At 38.6% G+C, this 25,901-nt stretch overlaps 2 long non-coding RNA genes across 3 annotated transcripts in view; one reads left to right on the top strand and one right to left on the bottom strand.

Annotated features, from left to right (window-relative positions):
* The window catches only part of LOC125619772, a 25,280-nt gene extending 15,829 nt beyond the window's left edge, over positions 1-9,451 (bottom strand). For both annotated transcript variants that reach the window (XR_007351360.1, XR_007351359.1), the window contains exon 1: positions 9,312-9,451. This is a non-coding gene — a long non-coding RNA (uncharacterized LOC125619772). The remainder of the gene's footprint in view (positions 1-9,311) is intronic.
* LOC125619773 overlaps positions 1-25,901 on the top strand; it is a 92,925-nt gene that overhangs the window by 24,872 nt on the left and 42,152 nt on the right. The window lies entirely within an intron of this gene.

Consider the following 25,901-nt stretch of genomic DNA (forward strand, 5'->3'; position numbering starts at 1 on the left):
TTTTTTTTTTTTTTTTTTTGGTATCAGGAATTGAATGCAGAGGTGCTTAATGACTGAGGCACATCCCTAGCCCTCTTTGTGTTTTGAGACAGGGCCTTGCTAAATTACTGAGGCTGGATTTAAACTTGAGATCCTCCTGCCTCAGCCTTCTAAGCCACTGGGATTACAGGCATGTGCCACTGTGCCTGGCGCTATTTTGTCTAGGGAGGGCAGGGAAGAACTAATGAAAGTAAGGGATCAAGTCATGCAGATCTGGGAGGGAGTGGGAGAGCATTCCTGGAGAGCAAGTTCAGTGTCTCAAAAGCAGGAAAATACTTGTTGTGTCCAAGGACTAGAAAGGAGGTGGATGTGGCTTAAGGCAGCTGAGCCAAGAGGACAATGTAGGAGAGAAGGACATTGATGACTCAGTGCCAGTCTCTGCTGTCAAGGAGATGGGTGGGAAACTGGTTATGTAGAACTTCAAAACCATAATATGTACTTTGAATTTATTCTGAATGAGCCAATAATTGATTGGAGGATTTTCAGCTGAGTAATGACATCATCAGACATATTTTAAAGGAAAACACCAGCTGCTGTGTTGAGATTAGACTTTTATGTGTCAAGGGTTTAAACACGGAGAGAGGCATATTACAAATACCCAGGGAAGCAGTGGTGGCAACTTTGAATTGTGTGGGTGGGGAAAGTGATTAGAGGTTAGATTCTGGATTTATATTTGAAGGTAGAACTGGCAGGATTTGCTATTCTTCACTTGTATGATGCCTGTTAGTGCTTCTTCCTTGAGGTGGATGCTGCACAGAAACTGGTTAAGAGCTTCCTGTTAACCAAGACTTGGGAATCTAAAGCCACGGCACTCACATGACTTTGGAACCACATGCAATACTCAGCAGCTGAAATTGTCTTACATGATTAGGGTCCGTCCTGCAGGGTATCTTGAGAAGACCTGAGTAGATCTAAAAATCTACTTGTTAACAACTCAATAGCTGGGTTTGTCTCAGGAGTGTAGTGCAAGCTAACATTTTTCTTGAGTTCCATTGTAGTTTGGAAGTTCACACTCTTCTTATAGTCTTTTGGGAGATCCTTTAGGCTACAGGAGGTTTCTAGTTGAAGCTACAACCATTGGTAAATAAAATTTGATTCAGAGATGAATTTTAAAGGAAGTGAGAATTGCCTTTGATCTACCTACTCATTCAGGGAGTTCTCTTATCTCAGGATGTCTTGTTCAAGTGTGGGCTCTGTCACATTAACATTTATCTTGGCCCTACCTACTTCTCTTTCTATCTAAAGTATTTCTTCATACTCATTGCATTTAGTAGAGTACCACAGAGACCAACATCTCATTTGACATGCAAAGAAGTCTCAAAAGTGGATCTTTGTGATTGATAGTGAAAAAGAATTTTTTTGGGGGGTGTGTGTGTGTTTGTGTGTGGCCAGGAAACCCGACCTGATGCCCACAAATCACACTTTTGTATGATCATTCAATGTAAGGGACATTCATGGTTCTATTGAATGTAGTTGTTAAATTTAAATGAACATTTCTTGATTGACAGATGTTTACCTAGAGCACTTATCATGTTCCAGGGTCTATGTGGGTGTGGGGCCACAGTTATAGTGACCTAGTCAAGGATTGGGATTTATTTGGGAGTATTCTTGGGAATACTTTTAAGGGAATGAAAAGACAGGATGTGGAGGACAGAGGTCCAGAAAGTATTAAGTATCAAAGACCCACAGAGGATAACTTTGGATCAATTCCATGAGGGAGCTTCAGAAATAGAAGGTCACACCTTAGAACTGTTCTGACCTGGGAGCAAGGGAGCTGTCCCCAGAAGGATGGAAATTTCAAAATGTTTCTAGTTCTCCCATTCAGGTAGTTGCAGTGGATTCCAGAAGCCTGATGTTGGTAAGAAAAGCACACGTAGGACTCTGGGAACTTGAACATGGTAAAATGGTCTAAGGGGATATGGGTAGAATACTGACAGTGTCCTCTTCAGACTGTTCAGTGCATGACTCAGATCCACTCATACCATACACTAACTTTACTCCATGCTCCATGGCACTATGGGCTGGGGATGCAAGCCCACGTGTGGAATATATGTGCCTTTCAGAATGAATTCCTGCCCTTTTCAGTGTAGATGAAGTCTGATGTAATAAACTTGCTGCTAAGTGACTGGTCTCTCTGAGAAATTGCACCATACCAAGGGCTCAGTATCTATTTTCTGCTGACGACTGGTTGGAAATTCAACACCATCAGTGGCTACATCATCCCTGGTGTGAGAAAGAGCTCATTCTTTTGGGACCGCAAATAGCTTCCAACTCTGCTGCAATGGCAACTGGGTCTACTGTGTTAGTACTGGGGCACTCTGGGACAGAGACTGTGTGACATCTGCAGGATGAGTTCCCCTATCCACAGTGTATTAGTCAGCTTTTCACTGCTGTGAGCAAAATATCTTTCAAGAACTACTTACAGGAGGAAAGGTATATTTTGGCTCATAGTTTCAGAGGTTTCAGTTCATGGTCAGCAAGTCCCATGCTCTGGGCCTGAGTTGAGGCAGAACATCATGGCCAATGGGCAACACGGAGGAAAACTTTCAGCTCATAGCAGCTAGGGAGGGAGACGGGTGGAGAAGGAGGGAGGAAGGGAGAGAGAGAGAGGGGGAGAGAGAGAGAGAGAGAGAGGTGTGTGTGTGTGTGTGTGTGTGTGTGTGTGTGTTGTGTGGTGTTAGGGCACACCTCCAGTAACCTACTTCCTTCAACTAAATCTTACTTCCTACTAGCCCATTTAGCTATTACCTCATAACCCTCGTAACCAACCCTCATAACCTGCCTCATAACCAATGACTTCTCCAAAGCCCACTTCTGAGCATGTGAGACTTGGGGGGAATTCCACATCCAAACCAACACAAAGGTTTCTAATCACTTGTCTGCAGTGGACATTAACATGTAGTGCAAATATTCATAGACTGTGTGCATCTCACAGCTCTATGTCCATGTGTCTTTCCTAGCTTCCTTAATCTTCCCGATCTTTTTCACTAATCTTCCAATCTCACTACCCAAGTATTTTGACACTGCAAAGGAATTAATATGTACCATTACCCCAATATATTTCTCATGCCACTGATGTGAAAGATTAGGTATACTATCTGATGTTCTGCCCTCTGGAGTAATTTTTCTGTAGAAGCACTATTTTTCAGGGCTAGCTTTGAGAGATATAGAATAGCAGCAATCTATGTTCAGTTTTAATAAACATATTGAACCATTTTGTCCATGGACCTGGTCTTGGTTTTGAGCAGATGCCAGGAATCTTTCATAATGCCAAGAAAGTAGCATTGGTACAAAGGAGGTGGACAGTGCAGGGACCCGGGATGCCTGTTTGAGTTACTCATGACTTCTGGGCATGCTCAAAGTCAATCCTGGATGTTATGATGAAAAGTTGCTTACCTGTGAAAACTATGGTTTGGTATGTGAATATGATATGATTTGATTTGTTATGGTGGTACAGTCAACTCCTTTAAGGAATCTCTGGTTGCATTTCAATTCATAACCTATGGTTAATTGTTCAGTCTTTACCAAGGGTCTAGTAACATATTGTTTTTTTTCAAATGGAGCATATGTTTTTCTGTTGTAAATACCATAGCTAATCTCCCAGGGCTTTAGGGTCTGTGCTGAACTTGGGACTTTCCAGAGAATCCAAACCCCATCTTTACTATGGATATCTTTAGCACCAAAGGATCTGTTGTTCATATGGCCTAAATGGCAAGGTCACTGGCATTTCACGCTAAACCTGTTGTAAAGAACTTTTTGGATGGTAGCCATTGGAATGACACGATAAAAGAGTTGGAATAACTTTCTCAAGGCAAAACCTGGAAAGGGCTACTAATCACAGGTCCTTTCTCAATGGCTGTAGGAAGAGGTACAGGGAGTATAACTTGATTTTTTGCCTTAGAAGGGATCCCTGGCTTTTACCTTAGGAGGGTCCCAAATCAATTGATGTTCTGTGAAATTTCCTGATTGTAAAAGTTTTTCTGAATTGTATTGTTCAAGGTCAGAATTATATATGCATTTCTGTTTATTCAATGGAATAAAGACTGATTTTTCTTATTGATAGCTGTTGAGTAAAACACTAGGATATTCCTGAAACATTCATTTTAGGGAAAAATGTCATAAGTGATATAGTAATGCAATTGGGACTACAACTTAGTTCTAGTCATCTGCCGCAATTTAGAGACCATAACTATTCAGGGACCATACTCATAAAATAAATGATGGTATAATCAAGATTACTATTACTGCCTCAGCATCCTGTAAGACTTTGAGTGAATCACATATTTCTACCATTGCACCTGGACTGTGGTGATATTTCTGATTTATTATTTAGGGCACTTTTTTGGGAAACTTGTACCATGATGGTTAGGAACTCAATGTAAGGGTTCTGTCAACTGCTAAATATATTTATTCTTTGGCTGGATCAGTGAGAGTATGCACATGTTGAAAGTAAGACTTGGGTCAGTACTCCATGCATTTTCTGGCTTCTGTAGGCTCCACTGTTTTAGGGGTACCAGGATAATATTTTGAGTCACCTGGTGTCAGTATTAGCTTGCACCCTTCAACTGGAAAGTATAAAAAAATTCCTTGTTTCATGGGCAAATATCCATAGGTCCTTTTGAAAAAGACTGGGAGAATCAACATTGTATATCCTTGCTGTGGAATTGCAGAATTCTTCTTCAGGAAGATGTGGCTTCCCTTTAAAAAATAGATTTTGTGTCTGAGAACTGGTTCAAGCCTGGAAACTAGAGAATGAGCAGTGATTTGTCTATTAGTATGTCGACATCAGTCAACTGTTTATCTGTTCCTCATTAAAATTTTTTGATTATCTATATCAGGCAATGCCCTTGTTGTTTGCTCATCAATCTTGTCCTAGAAACACTATGTTTTATTAGGTATCACCACAAATACTTGCAGATTTGATACTTGTTATGATAACTCTGTCCACCTTGCTTCTGGTCATTAAAAGCTGCCACCTGGCCTCTGCTATTTCAAATCCGATCTCTCTGATACAAGAAAGCTACTTTCATAGCAGTATTTCCTACCATCAATCCTAGCCCAGTAAGAACGTCACACACGCGCTTCTTGATGATGCCAGGGGTCTCTTTAGTAGGATATTTCTTATTCTCAGTAAAGGAAGTATCTTCTGGAACTTTGCCAGACATGGTCATGTAGTGGACTCTCAGTTCTGCAATGCTTTTGCCCACTTAGCCTGCTGATTTCTCACTGAACACGTTGTCAAAGCACTTCCACCTCAATTAATATGAGACATAGTTATTTCCAAGTTTATAGGAACAAATCAAGCAAAAGTTTTTAATATTGGCTGCAGATGCCCTTGCTATGGTATTGAGTTACACAAGCAATACTCCACTGCAACAAATCTTTTCTATGCAGCCTTATCTTCTACCATTTCAGTTTAGAACCTTTAATATCTACTTCTAGGCATGTTCTTTCAGTTCTTCTAGCACTTATTAGCCAGGTTCTGATTTTCCTTCAGTAAATAATTCCTTTCCTCCTGTTTTAGTTAGCTTTTGGGGAAGAGCCCAGTGGAGGAAATCTGCTCAGCTCACAGAGGGGTCAAGAAGCAGAAAAAGGCAGGGAAGGAGCCTTCTAGGGAATGCCCTAATGACCCACCTCCTCCAGTCATGCCACACACCTGCCTACAGTTACCACCCAGTCAGTCCATTCAAAATAGGATCAACTGATTAGGTTACAGCTCTCATAATCTAATCATTTCACCTCTGAATATTCCTGCATTAACAGAAAAATTTGGGAGACACCTCAGATTCTTTAGCAGAGGTAATATTTTCCCAACCACATCATGCTTGAATAGTAGGCAGGAAGAGAGGCCTGTGTATATCTTGAGGAACAAGTATAATCATGCAAAATATCAGTTGTAGTTGATGTTTCTGCACAGCCTTTAGGCAGGAGGAAGCTGTTATTCTCAAGTAAAAGAATTTGAGGGCGGTTGTTTTTGCCCAGGGCTTTAGAGGCATTGGAAGTTCAATGATTTTTTTTGTGTGTGTGTATCCCAGTCTCAGGTTCTATTCTTTCTTTATTAGGATCCAACCATAGTATAAGAAGTTTGCCAAGATACATCAGCCTTCTTTGAAACTTTGCTACTTTAATCTCAAGTCATGTTCCTGGTCTTCAGTAGCTACAGATGATAGTATTCTCTTTTAGTGCCACCATTGAGTACTTGCAGCTTCCACGTCATGCTCTGAGTTGGTAATTGCTGCTCTAAACTTGTAATGTTCTTGTTCATTTCATTAATAGAATTTCATAACAGCCATTAATTCCATAGATTTTATAACTACCAACATCGCAGTATAACTCAAATGAAAGAGATATTATACAATCTAATATATCTTCATCTGCTTGTATCCCATTTGAGTTCATTCTACATGCAAGTTTCAGCAATGACCCTGGGTTTTGTCACTTTTCCTATCACCAGTAATGGGCTTTCTATTGCCATTAGTGAGGCATCCAACTCCAGCATCCCATCCTGAGAGTCAGTCTCCAGGATCTTTTCAGGTACCAATTGTCTTAGGGTTCTCCAAGAACAAACACTCAAACAAATTTGTGTGAAAGTGATTTATGAGGAAGTGTTTTCAAGAAGACTTGGTAGGGGAGTGGGGGGCAGGAAGTGAGGAGAGGGCAAACAAGTGTGAGGTACCAGGCAAAGACTCATGAAGAGGAACTTTGACTCAGTTCTGTAGGGAAGATGAAAGAACAAACTAGTCACACCTCGGAGCTGCCATGGCTGGGGACAGGGACCTTCATCTCTGCCTCTGAAACTCTGAGATACTGGTGACAGTAGTTGCCACTACTGGGAAACAAATTTGCAGGCAGTTCCACTTCTTTGTGTGCAAAAGCAAAGTGTTTGGCTTCCTGAGATAAGTTGAAGAGATGTGGTCACTGGCTGTTGAATGTGAAAAGGACAATAGTGGATGTAGCTAATAATTGTAAAAAAAATAAGAATATATAACAGGGTGTGGGAGGAGCACTGAGGGTTTCTTTAGAGGGGTGGTAATGGAAGACAATAAGTAAATAAATCATAATCACCAGGAGGAATGTCTTTTGATAATATTAGACAGCAGAGATAGTACCATAATCCTACTGCCTTCTAGTGATTCATCTGCGAGAGTAGATTTTTGGTTGTTTCAAAATTGCCAGATGATCTGTCTCACTGTTTAAGTCTCACTGCTACTAAATAACTCTTCTTTTCCTCTTGTGCTTTTCCTTCCTCCTCCTCTTTTTTTCCCTCTATTATAGCCATTGAAGAAATGTACAAAATGACTGATCACTGCCTATATTGTGGATACTCTGATGTTTTTGTCTCCTAATTTTTTTTTCTGCATATACATTTTAAACAATTTTATTCTTTTAAGTAGTTTTCAAACTGTTGTCTTTTTGTTTGAAATAAATTTTACTAACATGGATCATGTGTCAAGCTCTTTTATATACTGGGCAATGTTATAGCCACTGAGGTTGCAACAATGAACAAAAAGATGAATAGCATAGAGGAAGATGGATCTGCAGGGTAGGAAGACAGAGAGTGCTTTGTGCTTCTTTGTGTGCTGTTTTTGAAGGGCACTCACAGCAGGGTGATAGTGAGAAGATATCTGAGGGGAATTTTCTGGGCAGAGGCTGTAACAAACACCTTGAGATAGAAATACCTTTGATGGGTTCAAGGAGCAGCTAGGAATCAGTGTCAGAATTGGAATTTTTGGCTCAAATGAGGGAGGCCAGGAGGAAAGTTGAAATTATAGCAGTTATGACCAAAGTGGACTGTGAGCAGCTGAAAAACCAGGGTCTCGGGAACCATTTTAAGAACTTTGCTTTTTATTCTGAGATAAGAGGTCATGGGAAAATTTGAGGGAGAGGAGTGTCATGGTAGGACTCATAGTTTAGAAGACTTACTCTTATTGCTTTGTGAAAAAGAAACTCTAGGGAACAGAGGCAGAAATACAGACTAGTCAAGGGGCTGCAGCAATAATCACAGGAAGACAAGGATGATAGCAATGAAGTAATGAAAACAGGCCAGATGCTGGAGAGAAAGAATATACATTTGCCAGAAATGCTAACAGGATTTGCTGATAAGTTGAATGGATTAGATGTGGATTTCAAAATTTGACTAGTAGAAATATTTCATGTTTTTATTCATCTTTAATTCATTTTTCTTCTAACATATTATAGTTTCTAACTTGAGAGAAAAAAAATTTTCTTTACAGGTAAAAGTTACAAAGAGACATGCTGAAACTACTGACATTTCCATGGGTTACTGACAACTCACAACAACAGATTAATCATACAAACATAATTTTAGTCATAGCAAGGGCTACGCAAAAACTAAGACTTATCCCTGACTTTGATGGGCTGTTGGATCTTTGGCAAAAATGAATATATGCATGCACACATGTGCACGCGCGCGCGCGCACACACACACACACACACACATACACAGGTGTTTTCTAAGTGATTTTCCCAAACTCTAAACACAGCAAAAATTTAGAAACAATGAAAAGTCAATCTGGGTTTCTGTCACTGAAAGACTTACCAAGGAAGTGATTTAGAGTGAGCTTTCAAGGAAACACACCATATGTGGCAGGAGATGGGTCAGAACAAGAAGTTAGAAGAATAAACAGGTAGAGTGTGTAATGGGACAGAGATCGGCCTGATATGAATGAATGAACAATAACAAAATAAGCATGAATGCCTTCTTTTGAGATAAACATTTTTGTAAAAAGCACTGGTTTTACCAATCCCTACTCCCACTTGACTTTCTCAATTAACTCATTGATTCTTAATTTGTTTTGGTTCGCAAATATTTTGAAAACTTAAAAAGCAGTAGAGAATGCACATTCACACAAAATTTACATGCAGTTTGAGGACTTCCTAGATATTCTGAAGCTAGGTATTTATAGAGCTCAGGTTGTGAACTATTCAGTGTTTTTTAAGCATTAAGGTTTCGTCGTCAAGCAATAGTTATGGCTTAATAGCTCTTCTTTCCTTAAACATTTCAATCAACTTTGCCAGAAATTTTACCAAAATTAGAACATCACAAATCCAATTGAAAGTCATCAAAGATATTGGCCCTATGGCTTGATATTGATATTGATAGATCTTTTATGCAGTAAGGAAAGGAAAAGATTCTTTGGTGATTTTAAACACTTGCCTGAATTCCCTGTATAGACTGGGTAGGCATGTAGGAGAAGCTGAATGCATCATTATCCATGCATAGATACAGATGCTCAATGAAATATGTTTACCTTAGAGTGGAGATGAGCAAGGACTTTTGAGGCAAGCTGAGGAAAGATCCATCAACCAACAATTTTAAGGAATAAGCTAAGAAATGAAATTCAGCTTTTCTGCACCATAGAATCCTGCAAGTAATCACTAGAAGCACCAGGCTATAGACTGTGAGGGTAGCAAGTCATGACTGTTTTTTCTCTAGTAAATTACATATTACCTATGAGCTATTTATTTATTTACCTATCCCAGGCTGATTAGAATGCACACTTTGTTGAGCTCTCTGGGCATAGGTACAAAGTAATAATGGCTTGGTAAGCTATGTGCTCTGGAAACCCTGCAAGCAAGCAAATTCAGGCGAAATTGACACAGCTGACTGGTAACTGCCAGTGAAGTGTGGGCTGACCTCCAAGGGTGTAAGTGTCACTGTAGCAAAGCACTTTGTAAGAAGAGTGAGATGAGCAGCAATTATCTCTTTCGGAATAGCAATCTCAGGGACAGTCATTTTCTCTCTCTGATTTCTGGGTTGAAAACGATATGGCACACTTTATGGAGACGCCTTGAGTTTTGTGTAGTGCATTATAATTTTGCATGGCATCCTGTGTAGGTAGCCATATGGCAACCACGTGAAATTGGTCTGAGTCAACTTCTGAGTCAAACTTCACTGGTTTGACTAAGTCCTTAGCATGAAGAGAAAGAGGCAGCAAGGTAGTTACTGTCCACATTATTTACATGATTATGTGCATAAAATGGCTTAAAAGTATATGTTCTGGTATATGTTCTGTTCTGGGCTTTGCCATTTACTATTTTTTTTATATATATAAACGGATCTTTTTTTTTAATTTTTATTGTTGGTTGTTCAAAACATTACATAGTTCTTAATATATCATATTTCACACTTTGATTCAAGTGGGTTATGAACTCCCATTTTTACCCCATATACAGATTGCAGAATTACATGTTACACATCCATTGATTTACATATTGCCATACTAGTGTCTGTTGTATTCTGCTGCCTTTCGTATCCTCTACTATCCACCCTCCCCTCTCCTCTCTCTACCCCCTCTACTGTCATTCATTTCTCCCCCTTGTATTTTTTCCCTTTCCCCTCACTTCCTCTTGTATGTAATTTTGTATAACCCTGAGGGTCTCCTTCCATTTCCATGCAATTTCCCTTCTCTCTCCCTTTCCCTCCCACCTCCATTTACTATTTACTTACTAGTGTTGGCTTGAATATTTTTTTTAATAAAAATGGAGTTGAAAATAATATTCTATTCCAAGGATTTTTGGAGGATAAAACAGATAATTCATATCTTATGCTCATAGCATATTGCTTAATATATAGGAAGTTCTGAGAGCTTGTGACTTGCTTTCCAGTCTGGCCTTGGACACTGCAGATGTTCTTCCTTAAGATAAGCTAGGCAGAAAGGTAGAAAAGCTAAGGCTTCATAGGACTCACTTTGCTGCTCTCTGGGAAGCTCTTGCAGCAATTGGAATTTCATTCCTGCTGCCGTGACTCAGTATACGGTTGAGAGAAGAAAATCCCTCTACCCTCCATCAGGGCTTCATGCATGCAGATCCGTTTTAATCTAGATTCTCAAATTGCAAACTGAGTTAATTTTTCCATGAAAATAGTACCATTAACATTTTGGTACTTTTCGGACTTTATCTAGTATGAATACATTCAGGAAATCACAATTATATTATCTAGACTGGCTAGGAACCTGCTTCTTTTCATGTAAAATTCAAGTGTGAACATTTTCCAAGGTCATGGAATCTAACTTCCACATAATTTAAAATAAGTCATCCTGTTGTATTTCTCTGGAAGTGGAGACATCTTTATTTTAAAATAATTTGTGATGAATAGTTTCTCATCTCATACCTCAAAAATAATTGCTTTTCAGAATGTCATTTTATATCTTTCAAGATGCTCCTGCATGTATAAACCTCTATTATATGTATATAGTTTACATTAATGTGGTTGCAATATACATCTATTCTATAATCTGCTTTGCTCATTCAACAACATACAGTAGATATTTTTTTTTATGTCAAAATTAAAAAAGGTTACCTTGGCGGGGGGTGGGGGGATGGAATAGTATTCTACTATAAGTATACATTATTATTTATTTACTCAATTTCTTATTATTGGACATTTTATTTTTGATATTTATCATGCAATATTTAATGAACATCTTTATATAGCATATTTGTCTACTCACACTTTTATTTTCTTAAATAATGAGAAATGGTATTGTAGGACCAAATGATATGCATAATTTAGATTGTGGTACAAACAAGCCCCTGATAGTGCTGACTATTTTTACATTCCCTTTCAAAATACATGAGATACCCTAGTTCTCTGCACTTTTGTTAGAAGTGGGCTAATGTTTTTATTTTTATTTTTAATTTCTTATTAAATTTGCTGTATCTTTGTAATCTGTACTAAATTCCTATTGGAATTCCATAGTGTATAAGTCAGTTCCAAATATTTGGCAAAATACTATAATTGATTAGTCCTTCTGTATTCTTTTTACTTTTTCTACAGCAACCATGAGAAAATATTTTCTGAATTTCAGATTACTGACAAAAATGTCAAGGTTGAAAACTTTTCTGATACAATGGCTGAACTTCTCAGTAAAATTTACTCTATACCCTTAATGGGAAAAAAGTCTTATACGAGACTACTTATGAACCTGGCTTCCACAAAAGTATTGTGACTCATTTTAACATTTTAGGAGAAGTAAGAAATTCTCTCAGTGGGTTAACTTTCAAGGACTTTACTGAAGCCTTGAAGAAAACTTGAGGGCTCAGTTATTCCTTCTAGACAGGCTATGTAAGATGCATTTATTTTGTCTGCTACTCTACTTATCTAGAGACCTCATTATCTGGGAATATGCCATGGCTCTGTGGCTTGAAATCCTGAGGGAAATATTTTCACCCACCATAATATTAGCCTCTCAGTTTCGAAAGTGGAATGTGAATCACAAATTTATCCTTTAGTCTTCAATTTGTAAAAAGATAGTGCATAGATAAAATGGAAAAAAAAAGGTAAGTGGATGAAAAAATCCTGTCCTTATCTCCAGCATGCTAAGAGATGTGAGAAGCTACAGCTACTGTTGTAAAGGGTTGACACATTCAAAGTATAGAAAAGTCTGTTCATTAAAGAGAGTATTTTAATAATTCTGGCTGTCAGATGAATAGAGAGAGTATATGAAAATGCTTCAAAAGTGCCCACAGAAGATATCATTTGATGACATGCAAATGTCAGCACTCAATTAAAAGGCCACTCCAGTCATTACAGAATATAAGCCATCCGTGACACATGCCAGATCCCAGGTCACATGCTGGTTAGTAATATTTACCCTTCCTCTCTCTTTCCCTCCCTCCCTCCCTTTCTTCTTTTAAGTAAATTTATGTTCACCAGTTATGATATTGAAATTTTTTTTTCTCTTTTCACATTTTGAAAGAGCTGCATAAAGAATTTCTGTAGCTCAGTGGTAGAGTGCTTGCCTTGAATGTGTGAGGCACTGGGTTGGATCCTCAGCACCACATAAAAATGAATAAATAAAAAATAAAGATATATAAAAAAATTTCTGGGCTTAAATTTGGGAAGTTTTCAGTATAATGGCCAAGAAATTTTAAAAAGGAGGAAAAATAATTTATTCTAATATACAATTTTATTAGCACACAAATATCACAACCCTTAGTTGCACTTAAAACATTGGGTCTTCCAACATGTTGTCTTCTTTGTGCTGAAATACTCTTATTCCTCTGTCTTCCAAGAGCATGACGCATAGACTAGGGCATCAATAAATTATCTTAAGAAACATGTGTAATGGTTGAAGATTTATGGGTTAAAAACAATATAGCTACTAGCTTGTTGTCCTTAGGTTAAAAAAAAAAGAGGGGCTTTTTGTTTTTTGTACCAGGATTGAACTCAGGGGCACTTGACCACTGAGCCACATCCCCAGCCCTGTTTTTGTATTTTATTTAGAGACAGGGTCTCACTGAGTTGCTTAGCACCTCGCCATTGCTGAGGATGGCTTTGAACTTGAGATCTTCCTGTCTCAGCCTCCCAAGCCGCTGGGAAGAGGAGCTGTTAATGAGAAGAGTCTACATAAAAAAGAACCTTCATAAGTATAAGGAGAATGTACAGGTGATTTAGTCAGCTCTTTTGCTGCTCTGACTAAAAGACCCAACCAGCACAATTATAGAGGAAGAAAAGTTTATTTGGGGACCCCTGGCTTCAGAAGTCTCAGTCCATAGACAATAGGCTCCATTCCTTGGTGCTCAAGATGAGGCAAAACAACATGGTGGAAGAGTGTGGCAGAGGGAAACAGGTCATGTGAAGATCAAGGAGCAGAGAGAGAAACTCCACTCACCAGATACAAATATATACCCCAAAGCCACACCCCCAGTGCCACACCTCCTCCAGCCACACCCCCCTTGCCTTTAGTTACTACTCAATTAATTCCATCAGGTGATTAATTCACTGATTGGGTTAAGGCTCTCATGAACCAATACTTTCCCCTCTAAACCCTCTCAAATTGTTTCACATGTAAGCTTTTGGGTGACACCTCACATCCAAACCATAATAACAGGGGAATAAAAAAATTAGTGGTAGAATGAATTGAAAGAAGCTGGAGTAAAAGAAAGGAATCATTGCAATGCTAATGTGATCCCTGAAGACTAATTTCTTTTTTAATTAATTAGATAGTAGAGACAGCTGATCTCTCATTCATTCCCTTATCTTCAGGGACATTCCAGTATCCACAGATCTCTCTTGGTGTATAAGTCAAGGTTCACCAGAAAGAAAGAACCAATAGAATATATATAAATAAATTAATAAATCACCCCCATATATATACAAAGGGGGTGCGATTTATTAAAGAAATTGACTCATACCCTCATAGAGGCTGCTCACAGGGTGGAAACCCTGGGGATTTGGTAGTTTGTTTCAAAATCTCAAAGTCTGAAAGCCTCAGAACCAGGGAAATTGATAGTGTAACTCACATTCTTTATGTAATTTGCTGTGCCTTCTGAACCTGAATGGCTCAAGCACATGAATTTCACTTGCTATGATTTGCATATGATTTGGCTGTATCACCAAAAGCATGTGCTGGGAACTTGGTCCCTAAGGTGGTGATGTGAGAGACAGTGGAACCTCCAAAGGATGGAGCCTAGTGGTGGTCAAGAGGGGCATTGCTCTCAGAAAGAAATAGTTCTCCAAACCCTAGTTAATTCTCAAAAGAGGATTGTTATGAAAGAGCAAAAATTGCCTCTCTCCAGTCTCTGGCTTCCTGTTTCATTATCTGATGTCTTCCTCTAGTATACACACCAATTGCACTGACATCTGTTGTGATGTGACACAGTCAAGAATCCTTGATTAGAATTGGCACAGTGCTGTCTGTCATTTCAACCACCAAGGCTGTGACATAAATAAGCCTCTTTTCTTTATAAAGTATCCAATCTTATGTATTTTGTTATCGCAATATAAAATAAATCAATGCAGTGCCTTTAACACTTGCTTGGGCCCAATCATTTATATACAATTCCATTTGATTATAGAGTTGCTACTGTGCAGCCCAATTTTATGATTTAGTGGACCAGACGACATCTAGTTCATGATAGTAGATCAGTTTGCACAATAACTTGATGGCTTATGGTCAAGCATTCAGTTTCTAGTAAGGCCCAGTAGTAGCAAGAGCTTTCCTAAAAGGAAAAGTCATCTGCAGATGATGGCAGGGTCTTGCTTCAAAATCCTAAGGACTTCCACTGTATTCATCTAGAAGGACCTGCTAAAGGCTCCAGATATCCCTGTCTGCCACTGCCACCTCCAGTACCTTCCGATATGTTGGATCTTATGGCCAAAGAGGCAGAGCAGCTTGCCCAGCAGCCTGGATCTCTTTCAGAGTCTTTTCCTATTCTGTTTGCCACTTAAAACTAGTAGCTTTTCAGGTCACTTGGCAAGTGAAATGGGGTAATCACCTAACTTGGGAATGTATAGCCTAGGCATTGTGGCTCTTTCTTCATTGTGGAGGGGACAGATGCAACAAGTTATCCCTCTCATTAGAAGGTAAATGGTCACATGGCACACATCACCAGATCCCTAGAAATTTCACTGAGATAGCAGGCACCTGAATTTTAATTGGATTTATTTCCCATTCTTTTGACACATAAATGTCTTACTAATAAGTCCTAAGTAGTTTTTACTTCAGGCTCACTAGGCCCAGTTAGTATAATGCCATCAATGTAATCAGTGTGATATCTTACAGAAGAGAAAGGTAACCAAGATCCCTGTGAAATGAATCGTGACACAGGGCTTGAGAGTTAATATACTACTATGATGGGACAGTAAGAGTGTATTGCTGGCCTTGCCCTCTGTAAGCAAACTGCTTCTGGTGGGTCTTGTATTCAATGATAAAGAAAAAGACATTTGTCAGATCAATACCTGCAAATCAGGTATCAGGAGATGTGTTAACTTGCTCAAGCAATGAAACCATATCTGGCACAGCGGCTGCATTTGCAGTCACCATTTGGTTAAGCTAATGATAATTTCCTATCATTCTCCAAAATCCATTTGTCTTCTTTCTGTACAGGTCAAATAGAAGAGTTAAATGGGGATATGGTGGGAGTTATCACTCCTACCTCTTCCAAGTCCTCAATGTTGGCACTAATCTCTACAATTCCTTTAGAGCAGTATTGTTTTTTACTTCCCTTTTTCCTAGATGGAAACACCTCTAATAGTTTCCCTTTGGCCTTTCTCACCATAATAATCTTAACTTCAGAGAGAAGGGAACCAATGTGGGGATTCTGCCAGCTGCTAAGTATGCCTATTCCATTTATGCATCCAGAACTGGGGAAATAACCATAGGGACCCACTGAACCCATCATGAGTCAGAGCTCCTAATAACCTGACCTCCATGAACTTCTAGTTTGATTGCAATAGTAGAGTGAAGTCTTAGTCTCATGAAGTCAATGTCGCTTCAGAATCAATGTTCAGTAGTCCCAGAAAGAGTGATTATTTCCTTTCCCCCAGTGCATAGTTATTTTGGTGAAAAAACCATAGGTCCCTTTGGAGATGGATGGGAGAAAGATCAACAGTATAAATTTTTGATAGTATACCAAGGTTATTCCGGGAGGATAATAACCTGGCCTCATTTCATTCTGGATCTGAAAACTGGCTGAAGTCCATGAATTAATTGAGAGAGCATGAGTTTTGGTTTTTATTATTTGAGTTAGAATTTTGTTCACTTGTCATGAAAAATTTCTACTTACACAGATCAATTAAGAATTTAGTAACTTCCTGTGTATTTCACTTCTAGGAACCCAGCAATTAACTTGCCAATGCCATAGTTCTACATGAGTTGGATTGCTCTGATTGCTGCTTTACATCTGATGTTCATTGCTGTACTTATGCCCACATGATCTTTGATAGTTGAGTGCTGCTACTTAACTTCCACCACTCTGGGATCCAATTATTTCTATTACTAATTTTTAGTTGAATGACTGTCGTTTCCACTTTCCGGTCCAGCCTGCAGAGAAGAACAATCACATAGCTCATCGGGGATTCTGGAGCTCCCCTCACAAATCTATATCAAAGGGATGTGGGAAGGTATGTCTTTTGGAACTTCCCATTGCGGAGAGGTAGGCTTTAAGGGACAAATCCACGACAACATTTCAATTTCTTTGTGTCTTTAAATCTCTTCCTCTATATTAAACCAATAGAGATTGGGTATCTCCAATTTGTTCACGGACAGCATCTTTTGATCCATGTTTCAGACAGCCAACTAAACTCTTAGCACACTTCCAAACTCTCTGAGCTGCAACTTTAAATGCAGAATCTCTGCTTAGTGGGTTCACATAAATAAATTTGCCTGATTCAACTTTATGTTGCTTCCACCATTATTTCACATCCTTATTAACCAGTCTCACATGTTACTCAGTGTGGGGACAAGTACACGGAATACTGCAAACATGGCATATGTTAAGGGCAACTGAGTGGCAAACCACTTACCCCATAGGCACAACCCTGGGCGTGAGGCCAAGTGTTACAGTCCCCGTGCTTGCTCCATGGCCCACTCCTCGATTGGTCACTGCAAGGACAGTTAGCAGAAATTGCATTGGTGGCTGCCTGTAATCTGCTTAGCTACTGCCTGAGTATATATACATGGTAACTGCACAATAAAATCAGAACTGCTTCCTGCTTGGTCTCCAGAGATCTTGATTAGTGACTCCGCAGCCACACTTTCCTCTACCCTATTCCGTGGACCTCCTAGCTGGACAAGAAACAGCCCACACAACCCAAATTTCTGCTTGTATAAATTAGGAATTCAAAACGTTCTTTTGGAGTATAACACACCCCATGGGTCATACTTTTAACTTTACTAACAGAAGTCTGCTGGGACTTGAATCTGGCTATAGGTCTAGAAGCAAAGAGAGGTGATGGAGATGATCTTGAGGAGAATCATCATTGCCTTATTTGGCAACTACCTCAGAGGCCACAACCTTTTCATCAGGCAATTCAGGGTTAATGCTCTCAGGCAAAAGTTGAAATGCAGATACCATAGTCGGAAGCTCTTGTCATTAAGGTTCAGAGGCCACTTTTTCTGATAAGCATGACTCATCAGAATTAGGGAGCTCAATGTTTACGGCCTCATCAGGGTCTTCTCACACATCCCCATCCCAGGTTACAGGATTTCATTATTTTCTAGCCAGCACTTTCAATTTAATAGTAGACAGTCTGTGAGGCTGAGTTCAACTTTCATTGTAATTCAGCCAATTGTATGATGAAGAATTATGTTTGCTTTTCATCACTTTTAGCCCTTTGGCTACAGGAAAGAAGATCCTTTTTCATAGCCCGCATAGAAGTTCCAATTATTAGAAACTGGATTTGGAGTTTGACCCCTGAGTTAACTTTTTTCTTTTATCCCATTATTTAGTGACATTGGAGTCATCAACCAATACCATTACATTACTTAGTTTTACATAAATGTCTAAAGGTATTATTTATAGCAACCAAGTTCATTGCCTATTAGAAGTGGATTGACTAGAAGAATTCAATGCTGATATTTTGCATATCTCTAGAAATAGTATAGACCACGAACTATCAGTGCTTTCTGTACTATTAGAAGTAAATTCTTAGCATTTTAAAATCTAAGCAGACTAGAGAGCCAATTCCAGAAATCAAAAACCAAGAAATTTGGTTCCTCCAAAACTAAAGTTTTGTTCCTCCAGAATCATTGCTGGTACCAGTATCTGTACTAGTCAGATCGCTCCAAATAGAAAGAACCAGTAGGATACACAGAGAAGTATATGATAGATAGATAATAGGTGAATAGATAGATAAGAGATAGATGGAAGAGGGACTTCTTCTAATGGGAAATTGGCTCACACAATTATGGAGACCAAAAAGTTCCATGATATACCATTTGAAAGCTACAGACTTTTGCATAAGTGCTGGTAGCATGGCTGTGCTCAAGCCGGAAACCACAGAATAATATAAGCCAATAGTGTAATTCTGTCTCAAAGACAAATGGCCGAGAACCCATGAGGCTATATATAAGTGTAAGTCTTGAAATCCAAAGCCAGGAGAGGATGGAATTCTATGTCCAAGGATGGTAGAAAAAGTGTGGCCCAGTTCTAGGAGAGAGAGAAAGAAATTAACCTTCAGTGTTAGCTTTGCATTGTTATGATCAAGATATCCAACAAAATAGTGGAAGGAAAGTTTATTTGGGAAAATAATTCTAGAGGTTTAGTCCATTTCAGCTGAATCCATTGCTTTGGGTGCAAGGTAATGCAGAGCATCATAGCAGAAGGTGGAGGAGTGCTTCTCCATTCATGGCAGCGAGGATGCAGAGAGAGGGACAAGAAGCCACAAAAAAGATCAGTCCTTTCAGAGCATACCCCTAGTGACTCACTACCTCCAACTATGCTCCAAAAGCTTGGTCCTCACCCCCATGTCAATCTAATAAAAGTTTTGATAAAAAGGAAAAAAAAAGTTTTATTAATTTGAAAGCTAAAGAGAAAGACAGGGACTCCTGTCCCAGAGGCTGTGATTCTGCCCATCATGGGGAGCAGGGGGTTTTTAAAGAGGCAATTCAAAGACAACATTCCAGGTCTTCTTGTCTGGAATTATAATTTACTTGTTAATTTTGGTGACAGTCATTTTCTAGACCTTCTGGTGCCATTTCCAAGTCTGAATTACTTGATTCCTGTAATAGGTGAGTGCTCCAGGACAGATAATTCTGCCTAGGATGGGGAAGAAAGGTAATCTGTTTTCCCCAAGATTAAGGAGGAGAAGAGATTGGGTGGGTAGAGGGGAGGAAACATGTCCATTTTAAAAATAAGTCACGGTGGCAGAGCCTCAAGGCCTTCATTCAAAGCATGAAGTGGACCACTATTACACAGTGAAATAATTTTATAGCCACCGCCCATGTGAGCAGGGTGTTCCCATGATTTTTCTCAAATAAATTTTCCCTTCTACATTCTGAGTCCTTCAATGGGTTCAGTCTTTCAAATTTCTGATGTCCTTCCTATTGTCTCTGTGCAAAGTATTTATCATCTCTTTCATGGCTATAATCTCTTTAACAACCACACAGTCCTTGGACCCAGTTTCACACTCAATTTTCCAGCCAACCTGCAAATGTTTAAAATCTTCCTCTTCTGGGTTTTGCTTTCAAATCTGTCAGTAAACCTGTTTAAAAGCTGCCAGCAAAATCTCTGCCACTTCCCAAAGCCGTGCTGCCTTGAAATATCCTCCACCAGAGTAATTAGTCCATCATCTTTAAATTCAGCCTCAGGATACAAGCAAAATTTAAGACAAGTTCTTTGCCAGAATAAACATGGATGATTTCTAGTCCAATTCCAAGAAAAGTCTTCATTTCCCTTGGAAACCGCATGGGCACAGTCTGCATGCCTCCCAGCATTCTTGTTTCTGAACTCTTATCAGAATCACTCATTAAGCTCCAATTGCACCATTCTAAGGCTTCTCTAGCCTGCATTTCTAAACTTTCCCAAATCCTTCTTGCAAATAATTTTCAAAGGCTTCTGAAGCACATGGCCAGACTTGTTACAGCAATGGCCCCACTTATTGGTACCATTGGTACCAGCTTTGCATCACTTTTACCAAAATACATGACAAGAACAACTTACAGGATAGAAAGTTTATTTGGTATCATGGTTCTAGAAGTTTAGTTCACGGTTGGATGAGTCCATTATGGTAGAAGGGCGTGGTGGAGGAGTGCTGCTCCATTCGTGGCAGCCAGGAAACAGAGAGGGAGAAGTTGGGAAGGAGGAACAGGCTACATGGAAGAAGAACCCTTCCAGGGCATGTCCCCAGTGTCCTCATATCCAACCACAATACCTTTCCTCTCTGCCTTTTTATGTTCTCTCAGATCCCCAAATGATTGCATGGTGCACACCAACATTGAAGGTCAATATTCCTCACTCAATTCACATGTCAATCTCTTCTGAAAACTCCTTCACAGACACTAGCAGAAATAATGCCTTATCATTTCTCTAGGTATTCTTTAATACAGTCAAGTTGACACCTAAAATTAACCATTACACTAGTATGGGGGTTCTTCATCTTGTGGAAAATAATGAGCAATGTGCTACAAGGCTGTGTACGTAAAATAACTCATTAACTCAACATTTTTCTATTTCAAAATAAACCATCATTAGTTGTCGTAGTCTGATAAGGCTGCCATAAGAAAATGTCATAGATCAAGTGACTTATAAACAACAGAAATCTATTTCTCACAGTCCTAGTGGCTGGAAAATTAAAAATTAAGGCACTGGCAGATTCAGTGCCTGGTGTGGGTCCACTTTCCGGTTCATAGACAGCTATCGTTTTAATATAACCTCACATGGTAGAATAGAGGAATGGAGTTCTTTGGGGGCTTCTTTTATAGAGGCACACATCTATATAATTAACTCTCAAAGGTGCTACTTCCAGATACTACCACATTGAGGATTAGTTTCAACATATAAATTTAGGGAGAACACAGACTTTCTGTCTATAGGACTAATCAACCAAACAAACCAAACTGTGCAAGTCTCACTCAAAAACATCCACAGAATCTGGCAAAAAAAAAAATACTAAGTAGTCTATGCATGAGTTGTTTTCTGACCTACATCACCCAAACTCTCTGCTTCTCTTAGGTGATGACTAATTCAATTCTGCCTGACAGAGCACTGTAAGTGGTGGGACTTTTTGAACAGCTGTGGAAAATAGCTAAGACACTGATTCTTTAAAATCTGTTTAGGAAATTAAATAGGGACTTCAGGCAGTATTTCAAGCATTTGTAAGCAATTTCTGTTTGGATGCTTTTCAACCTTGCTTTCTCCCTTATGACAATTCAGCTGTGGAATATCATCTCTTCAAGAAAAAAAGTTTCTGGGACAAAATCTCAATTATGAACTAAAAATGTGTTTCAAAACTGTTTCTTAACTTGTCAACTACAACCCACACCTGCATCTTTTCCCTTTCCACCTCATTCTAATTCAGAGACATCTTGCCTAAAGAGGTATTTTATCACCTATTTCCTTTGGAATCCTAGTGTTTGGAATATTTGTGGAGAGGATGTGCAGTGTGCTTCTAATGGCTGCAACTGTCTTTAATGGGAAGAACAACTTTAAGACTCTTTACATAAATCTACAGGATTATAGTTTGAGACATATGTTTACATCAATTATCAATCATAACTGCTTTTTCTTCCTGATTCATATTGATTGTGAGATAGTTGGCAGAGGTTAAAGATGTATAGACAATTTTTTGACCTCACTTCAAAATATTTTCATTCAAATTTTACTATTTTAATTTTTTGCAAATGACTGATTTACATTTGGTATGTAGACATTTTAATGTCTCCTCTTCTCCCTCTCTTTTAAAATCTCTATGCTTATAGCAATGTAGGTAAAATCTAACATTTAATTTGCCTATTTCTGCCTTTAAGCAATATTCAACTTACAGAGGTTCTTTCTAACACTAATGATAAGAATAATAATAAAAATACTGAGTTTTTTCTTTGTTCTGGGTCTCTTTCCCTAGTTTCATCCTCAGGTAAACATATTGAAGGTAAACTGTATCATTTAAATTATTTTACATGGGCGAAATATCAAAACGGAAGCTTGGAAAGTTCATATTGCATGAGGTCACAGACCTGGTGTGTCAAGTACGAATTCATGTCTGACTGAACCAGAATTTCTGTTACTTTACTCACAGATGTTTCTTTTATGTCGGTAGAGCATCAAATTGTTTATCATGGTAATCAAGAATCAGACTTACATTGGAATGAATATACCACTTCAACTTTCCCAGGGAAACCCTGAACTCTAGCCTCAGGAATTCAGGTCATTAAATAGAAAACAATACAGTAAAAAGACATTTATATGTAACAGTGGTTCACTATACCTTTTGAATATAGCCCTTCTTGCTCTTATTTTTAAAGGGACATATGCTGTTCTCTCTTCTTCCCTCTATCCCTCCCAAACAAGATTAGGGAGACACTGTTACCTTTTCTTCCTCATTGTCCTTGAACACACCCACCACAGGAATAGATATCTGCCAGAGGACCTAAGAAGTGAATTTCAAAACAACATCAGGCTGCATCTGGGACCCCCTGTCAGGGCACACTGGGAATGTGACCTTCCAATAGCTTCTTTAAAAGCCCTCTGTTTTCCATGATGGGCAGAATCACAGGCTCAGAGATAGGAGTCCCCTGTGTTTCTCCTTTGCTAGCAAAGCATTAAAACTTCTTTTTCCTTTTTCTCAAAACTATGTCCTCATTATTAAATTGGCATTAATTGGAACTGGGGACAAGGACTGAACTTTTGGTTACAGATAGAGCCAATTATCTGAACATTTGGCTAAAAGTAAGTCAGTAAACATGTTTATGTAGATACCATGAATACAGTTTTTTTTTTTTTTTGTATTGGTCACTTGTTGCCCCAAGAAGTGATTTGTTATTATTATTATTTTTTTCATGCATAGGAAAGCAGTTTCATTAATTTTCTATAATTATTTTCTAGCCACCTGGCTCTACTCAGGAGCTTCTGAACATACTGCTCACATTCCTGACTGTGGCTTTTGCAAAGGCCAATTTCCTCATGCTTACGTCCTCTGGTCCTCTCTGATTCCTTAAGAGTTCTGTAAACATCAGAGCTCCTCCCATGTTTCAGATCCTATACAGGGCTTACTTCACCCTCCTCCATTTTCTGATATCTAAAGGAATCTCTATGCTACTTATGCAGTATTTACATTATATTGTTTTGTGCAAACACATCTTTTTATTTTAAAATTATTATTTTCCATAATTTTATTGTGCATTATAATTATATGTAATAGTGTAATTCATGATGAGATACATGCATACGCAATATAATTTGGTCAATATCATTCCTGAGTACTTCCCTTTTTCCTCCAATCATCCCTGCCCTGGTCCTTTCCTCTGTTCTACTGGTCTCCCTTCTATTTTGAAATGATTTTAAATTCTCAGACAAATAACAAGAACAGTGTAAACTCTTGTACATTCTTTGCCCAGAATCACCAACTGTTAGCATTTTGTTTCCTTGTTTTTCCTCCCACACTGTTATACTTGTTTTCCAAACCATTTGAGATTAATTTGAAGACAACAGCTCTAGCCATTTTAGCAGGTATTTTCTAAGAAAAGGACATATTCACACAATAACTTTTTATTTAATATACTTAGAAAATTTAACCTTGGAACAAATTCTTATCTTCTATTATGGAAGTTTTTATTTTTATCAATTCCTTTTAATTTTATTTTATTTTCTTAGAGTTTCCCATCTCTCTGCCTTCTTTATCCATCTGTTCTCACATATTATCCATTTTTTTCTTTTGAAGCCTTTAGATATTTGTTTTTAAGCTCTTCATCTGATAATTTCAAAATTCCTGCCACAACTGAGTCTGGTTCTGATGTTTACTTTGATTCTTAAGATTGTCTTTGCTTTTTAGTATGTCTCTCTCTTTTTTTTTTTTTTTTTTTTTTGTTGTTGTTGTTGATAGCCAGATAGGAAGTATCAGGTAAAATAATTTGAGGCAAACAGTTCTTTTGGCATGAGATTTATGTTTATCTAGGATTCAGTCTGTCTTTATTTTTTCCTGAGGCTGTTGGTATCAGAAGTTAAAATTTTCTCTGTTTACTCTGTTGTTTTTGAGTACTCTTACAGGATACTTTTTAAATAACATCTCCTAAAAAGATTGGCAATTTGTGCCAGGTGTGGTGGTGCATGCCTGTCATCCCCCAGTGGCTCCAGAGTCTGAGGCAGGAGGATTGCAAGTTCAAAGCCAGCTTTAGCGAAAGTGAAGCGCTAAGCAACTCAGTGAGGTCCTGTCTCTAAATAAAATACAAAATAGGGCTGGGGATGTGGCTCAGTGGTTGAGTGCCTCTGAGTTCAGTCCCAAATACCAAAAAAAAAAAAAAAAAAGATTGGCAATTCTTCCCACTGGAGTCCAATTGATTTGGTGGTCAACGTTGGGGTAGAAGAAATGTTCTATAATCTTGTGACTAGGTCTCAGTCTTTGAGTGAAACTGTGCCACTACATTCTTAGAAATATCTCCCCGACCTCCTGCCTCAGGTGAGGAAGGATGGAGAGTGGCTGGACTTTAGTATTTCCCTTTCTTTAGGTGATTTAGGCAATGCTAAAACCTAGTGGATTAGACTGATAAAAGTTTCTATTGGGTGGGCTTTTGTTAACGAAAGCAGATGCTCTGTGCTTACGACTAGTTCCCACTCCTCTGCTGGAACCTACAGGAGATTTTTGTCTGATTTTCACCCTGAGAACCTGGTTGGGCTTCTGGATATAAATCTCACAAAAGTGTGGAAGCCTCCCCAAGACTAAACTCCCCTGAGTTGTTACCTTCCAGGTTAGTCCTTACTGAGCCTCCAACAGTTCACTAATCATAATTTAAGTTGTCTTACTGACTGACTCCAGTTTTGGATTTCTGCTCTTGTTAAGCTGAGATTTTTACATACTCACCTCTCTGTACAATTTTCAGGATGATGGCTTGCCCTATAACCTGAATGTTTTGGTGGTTCTAAGAAGAGTTGTTGATTTTTGGTTTGTTCAGCTTTTTTCTTGCTTTAAAAATGGGAGAGATGACTTCTAAGCCCTTTCATGTAAGACCAAAACTACTATAATATGTACCCAAATTTCACTAGCTTTTCTAATTATGTTCTTTGTAGTGATTTTTAAAATAGATTCAGGATTCAATAAGAGTATCATGTTTTACATTTAATTTTCATGTTTTTTTAAGTTCTCTTTAGAATAAGTACTGAGTATTTGCTATTGTTTGCTTAGCTTTATATTTTTCTTTTCATTTTACTGATATTTGAAGAATTTAGGACACTTTTTAAAAAATTGCTCTTATTTTTTTTTTTATTGTGGGTTGTTCAAAACATTACAAATTTCTTGACATATCATATTCCACACTTTGATTCAAGTGGGTTATGAACTCCCACCTTCACCCCATACACAGATTGCAGAATCACATCAGTTACACATCCATTGATTTACAAATTGCCATCCTAGTGTCTGTTGTGCTCCGCTGCCTTTCCCATCCTCCACCCTCCCCCTCCCC

This window comes from Marmota marmota, unplaced genomic scaffold (genome assembly GCF_001458135.2).
Source record: "Marmota marmota marmota unplaced genomic scaffold, marMar, whole genome shotgun sequence".
In the NCBI taxonomy this organism is placed as follows: domain Eukaryota; kingdom Metazoa; phylum Chordata; class Mammalia; order Rodentia; family Sciuridae; genus Marmota; species Marmota marmota.